The sequence below is a fragment of the Octopus bimaculoides genome, chromosome 8 (assembly GCF_001194135.2).
Source record: "Octopus bimaculoides isolate UCB-OBI-ISO-001 chromosome 8, ASM119413v2, whole genome shotgun sequence".
NCBI classification, from domain to species: Eukaryota; Metazoa; Mollusca; class Cephalopoda; order Octopoda; family Octopodidae; genus Octopus; species Octopus bimaculoides.
Genome location: NC_068988.1, coordinates 76833177 through 76839820, shown reverse-complemented (window position 1 = coordinate 76839820; position 6644 = coordinate 76833177).

Here is a 6644-nt window from a genome sequence, read left to right as displayed (position 1 = left end):
ATATCCAAGAATGGGAGCTCCTTTTGGTTGTATTCCATTGTGAACTGTATGTTTGGGTTGACACTGTTCAATAGACTTTTGAATTTCAGGAGTTTATCTGTGTTTTCATTCCAGAATATGAAACAGTCGTCCAGGAATCTTTTCCAGTTTTCTTTTATGTATTGGGAAAGGGTGTTTCCAAAGGTAGATAAAGATTCCTGGTATATTATTACTTCCAAGTAACCCATTGTTAGGTTCACAATGACTGGAGCTGCCCTAGTGCCCATAGCAATTCCGGAATTTTGTCAGTAGAAAGTACTGTCAAACATGAAGTGGTTATTTCGTAAGATGAATTCAACCGATTTAGTTATGAATTCTTTACTGATCCAAGCCTAGGGAGTTGCTGCGTGTTTCATACAATTTCATGGACCAAAATTACTGAACGGATCCTTATGATATTTGGAACTTAGATTCAATGCATAAGGGTAGGTATAATGCAGTATGTTTGGTTTGAATTTGAGATGGCTTAAAGGGGGCAAAACCCCATGAAAATTCATACATTTTCGATGTTGATGAAATTTCAACCATGGGTAATTGACACACATCAAACTTGCCACTTCTCATGAGGATTCTAAGACCCCCTAATGGGGGCATTAACTTCCAAATTTTAGTCATTTTTTTATGATCCAAAACTGGGTCAAAAGTACTGAATGGATCTTTATGAAATTTGGTAATTATATTCTATGCATAAGGGCCATAACCACCATGAAAATTCATATATTTTTGCTGTTGATGAAATTTTAACCATAGATATTAGACGCAAATGAAGTAATATTTCTAAAATTTCATCTTCTTAGAAGTTAGAAAGACCTCTTCATGGGGACTTAACACCCACAATTTAGCCATTTTATGTAAGCAAAGATGAATACAGTTGTACTCTTGGAAGCACAAAAGATGAGCGTTATTTGTAATTCAATGGTACAACAGTGTTGCTTTGAGATATACTTACATTGTGATTTCTGCAATGTGGTACATAATTGTCAAGTAAATGAGAGGCATTCTTGCCTCCACTGATTCAGTTGCAAAGTGTTGAGTAAAGTTATTTCCTTGCAGACCTCCTTTGAGTTTTTTTATTCTCACTGGGTCACACATAGTCCCGAGGTGGTAACATTGATTTCAAGGCCTTCCCAGATGAGTGACTGATTATTCAAAGACACTTATAGATTGTAAATATATTCTGTCCAGTTACCTATCGGCATAGTGGTCAGTTGCAAACTCCAGAGATGGCACTTTCATTTCCCCGTAGTCCTCACGTCACACAGTTGTTAATGTCTATTTCAGTTGGGTCACGCCCTTCCAATTGCTATAGATCTATAATGCATCTTACAGCTGTGCCTGTCACCTGTATGGTGAGGAAACAACTAGGCTAGGGTAGCTGACTGATTATTGTGATCATTCGTCTTTTGATTTCCTATAGCTTTGCTCTCTTTTACAAATCCAGTGAACATACATATATCTCCTATTTCAAAGACATTCGAACAATAGATATAACACCCAAGTCAAAAAGATTTTCAACAATTCAACTTCTCTGGTTGACATTAAGACACACACCCCCATTAGGGCCCTTAACTCCCACATTTTAGAGCTCTATGACCTCCATTTTTCAAGAGCAAAATCCTTTTAACATTTTCCATAAGACTGGAATTTTGGAATCTGCGCATAAAGATCAGTAGTATGGGATACATGCATCATGATTACAATTTTTTTACGGTGTGTAAAGAGGGAAAGAACACTCATCTGCAATTTTGATGAAATTCGAATCATAGGTATTCCAGTTCATTAGAGAAAATATAACAGAAAAGTCTAATTCTTCCATTTCATGTAACACGGGCAACACCAGGTATCTCTGCTAGTTGTATATAAATATAAGAACTTACTGTGGAGAAGTCTGAGTGGCATTCAATTATAAATAAATAAAAAATACACAATAATGTCTGTCTTTGTTGATTGTTTACTCTGCACGTTCACTCTGTTGTTGTTTGTTTGTTTGAAGCCTTAACTCTCCACAAATTTTATATTTTTGAAATTTTGGGATGCTGCTATCTTGTGAAGTATTCCTATCTTGTCATTAAAAGCATGAAATGGGTAGTAATAAACAGTCAACAATTGATGAGCAAATTAACTTCTTTTGGTATTTTGTCCTGTACTTTTCTCATATGTGTTTACATATTTTTCACTTGTTGGTGATGTCCTGTACTTAATGTGTATTTTTTATTTACACACACACACACACACACACACACACACACACACATGTATATGCATACATATACACACACAAACATAGAGAAAGAGAGAATGGGGAGGAAGAGAGTGGAAGAAGTATAGAGAAAAATCTTTCCAATATATCTAACACATTTAATCATTTTTAGCTGAAACTGTAAATGTGTTTGAATTAATATTGCTGTCTTGATGTATCCATTTACTCAAACTTTACTATTTCAATAATAATATCAATAAATGATATCTTTACTGCAAGAAAATAACAAGCATTTATTAAATCTTATCGCTATCACATTATGAAGATTTTATTCATGCTTTAATTACCACAAGATTAGATAGCAGCAATTCTTTGTTAAGCACCAGTAAGTTAAGCATCAATAAATGACAATGTCATTACAGGGTTACACTACGTTTTATATTGAATATGTGAAATTGTAAGAATATCAAATATTGCAGCCATAATTTTCTTGGATCAATATTGATCAGTCAGAAATATTGGTAAATCATTCAATGTATGATCACAACATATCATCTGTTAATGATCTATAAGAATGTCTTCAAGCTATTTTCTGTGGCTGCAATTTTTAACATTGATCACAGTAACTTATCAAAGCACTACCATTTCTGAACAGTTAAGAAATGCAATATTCTTTTACTGTGCTTAATATTATGTTGTTATTGTTGTCAACAAATAACTGGTGAAGCGTCATCATAGTCGCCACCAACACCAACACCACCACCACCATCACCACCACCACCACCATCATCATCACCATTTTTATATTCACCTTTTCAAGGTCTCATGGATAAGATGAAATTCATTGAAAGATATCCAATGGCCAGATGTCCTTTCTTATACCAAACCTGTTTCCATATAAGGTAATATTTCTGCTAGGCCAGACATGCTTTGCATGAAAGATTGAAACTGAATGACTACTTTGCTCTGGCTGGTTGTATTTTTTGTCTTTCTCCTTTTTTATTAAAACTCTGTATGACTGAACTTTCAATCATGTATATTTGTTATGATCTTCATGGAGCATTTAAATAATGATGATGATGATATAATTGTTGTTGTTGTTGTTGTTGTTGTTGTTGTTGTTGTTGTTGTTGTTAATATTAATATTATTCTTAACTTTTGTAGCTTCCTTCCAAACACATTTTATTTCAAGCATTACCAAATGAATTTTCTTTGAAATAATTATAAAAAGAACAAGAATTACTATAGGAGTGGCAGGAGATGTTCTTGATACCCAGGAATAGACAACAACAAAAATGAGGTTCTTTTCATCAACTTTGAAAGTTTTTTAGACATATTTTACACATTTTTTCACATTCAAAATGGCTACCACACATACTACAATGGCTAAAACAAAAATCAAAATCAAGCACACAACTAAAGGTATAGGAGAAAGAAATAAACAGTTTGGTGAGGAATCAATATAGAAAAATGTCTGAAATACTTAAATAATTTACCTTGGAGACAGTGACAGTAACAACAGCAACAACAACAACAGAAGTGTCTTTTATATGATATCAAATTCTGTGGTTTGTTCATATTACTGATGTGGGAAAACAAACCTTTCCTGCACATTAAATTAACAGAGAGAATTTTTCAAACTACCACTGTTGCAGGAAAAAAATGAGATTGAAGAATTCTGTAATGTACAACAGTATTTCTTTGCTACAGAAAATATTTCAGGAAAAGGTGAAGAGAAAAATCTAATAGGCCTACTTACAAAAAATATTATTGGATTAAATTTACCTTACTGCACAATAATCTTGCTAGGACATGTTGAGAGAAATTATCTTAACTGAAGAAGGAAAAAGCTATTACACTAATTTGTTGCACATTTAAAACTGAAAATACAGCTAAAATATGGGCTGAAATTATCGAACATACCTCTAATTACATATTTGAGCCCCAGTATATGAGGCAAGAAACATTCATAGCTAGGAGTATACTATAGGAACATGATCAAAGTAGGGTTAAATAAATATCACCTGTGATCAGAAGATGTCAAAATGGGCTTGCAAGTCCTAATGTCACTCCCAATTTCCCACCAATGGCCACAAGGCATTAGCAGAACTGTGCCCAGTAGATGATGAAACAATGAGTATGAAATTGATGAAAAAGGATAGAAAGTTTTATGATAGGGTGCTGAAAAGTTCTTGGCTTTAGGTAAAAGAAAATACAGGAGGATCAATTAATTATGATTTTATTGAACATACTCCCCTCTCAAATTCACACACTTATTGCAGCAATCCTTCAGTTTTCTAAGCCCAGTAAAACAACTCAGAAAGATGGGCTCCAACCAGGCCTTTTGCAATTCTCTTAAAACCAGGAACTTTTCAGCACCCCCTTATATGTATTACAACACATCATAGAGCTGAATGCACTGAAGAACTGTAAATTTTAAGCCAAAACCAACCACAGAAAATTAAAATAATGAATATCAACAACATAGCATATTCTGTGAGAGAGCTGAGAACATTCTGCACAATGAACTTGGCATGATGAAGGTTTCTACTCGGTGGATGCAATGTCTCTGACAACTGATGAAACGCACACCAAACTGATCACATCATAGCAAAATCTTACATTGTTTGAGGCAGGTCTACCTGGATTTCTTGGATGTTTTCTGACCCATGATGAGCATTGGCTTCATCACTTTGAGCCAGAGATAAAGAAACAATCCATGCAGTGGAAACACTTCTCAACTGCTCCAAAGAAGGCCGTGATTGTTTCATGGGCAGGGAAGGTGATGGCCTCAACTTTTGGGATACAAAAGGTATTGTGTTTATTGACTATCTTTAAAAGAGCCACAACATCAATGGAGAGTACTATGCCAACTTGCTGACGCAGTTACAAAGGGCTATCAAGACCAAATGCGAAGAAAACCTGATGAAAGAGGTCATGTTTCATCAGGACAATACACCAGCACATGAGTCCTCGGTTTCAATGGCTGCTGTGCATGACTATGGCTTTGAACTAGTTGATCGTCATCCCTATTCTCCTGATCTGGCCCCATCTGAATATCATCTGTTCCCCAACATGTAAAAAACACTTGGCTGAGAACCATTATTGCAGTGATGACATCATATCTAGTATTGGTTACTTTTTCAACCAACAGGATGAAGGCTTCTTCACCAATGGAATCCAAACACTACAACATCAATGAAAGAAGTGTGTGGACTGCAAGGGAGTACTACGTTGAAGATTAAACCACATTTGATTACATTCTCACCATCATTATCATCATCCAGTGTTTTAAATTCAGGTTTCGTCCCTGTTAACAGGGGTGGCCGGATCTACCTCAATGCCATAGCAACCAAGGTAGGCAGGTGCAGCCGACCCCAAGCTGTGGGCAGGCTGGTGCCCATTCTCCTTTGCTATCATGAGGCTTTTTTGGACCTGGATTTTCTATGGCAAGCATGCCCTTTCTTACCCCCAACCTCAGTTTCTAGACATGAGTGGTCCTAAGACCAAGGCCTCTACCACGATTTTTAAGAAATGTGGTGGAAAACTAGCTCAGGAAGGCAGGGACACTACTCCCTGAGACCCCTTTCAGAGCCTCACTACCTAACAGATCATATTGGTTGGCCTATGAACTTTTCTGCTGACCCTTGTAATGAGAAATCAATGAAAGATATGGTAGTGTACGTCATACAAAAATGAAAGAAATAAGTCATGATGATGATAATGATAATAATAATAACCATCATCATCAACCTCATCATCATCACAATCCAGACTACCACCACCATCGTTATCATTTAACATAACTTTTAAATGATTGCACCAGTCAGACAGAATTTAAGGCAGATTTTTTACACCGAATAAGCCTTTTTGTTGTCAACCTTCAACTGTTTCCAAGCAAGGTAATATTTCCCTTTACACGTGTTTCATAGAAAAAAATGGAAATGAACAACATCACTTCTGAGACAGTCTTGTTCATTCATGACCATCTTGTGATATGAAGACAAGGGTACAGACGCAGGCACGCGTACACGTACACACACACACACACACAAACACACACACTTATTTAAGCGTGCGATACACAACTGAGGCAATATTAAAGTAGCCATCCATGGCTACTATGTACATTATGGATGGTGTATAGATAGTTATGTCTGTGTGTGTGCATGTGTGTGTGCATATGTGTGTGCATGTGGTTGTGTGTGTGTGTGTGTGTGTGTGTGTGTGCATGTGTGTATGTGTTTGTGCATGTGTGTGCATGCATGTGCATGTGTGTGCATATGTGTGTGCATGTGTGTGTGTGCATGTATGTGCGTGTATGTGTGTGTGTATACATATGAGAGAGTGCTGAAAAGGTGAAAGGCCTGGCTGGAGTTCCAACCATCTGGGTTCTTTTACAGGG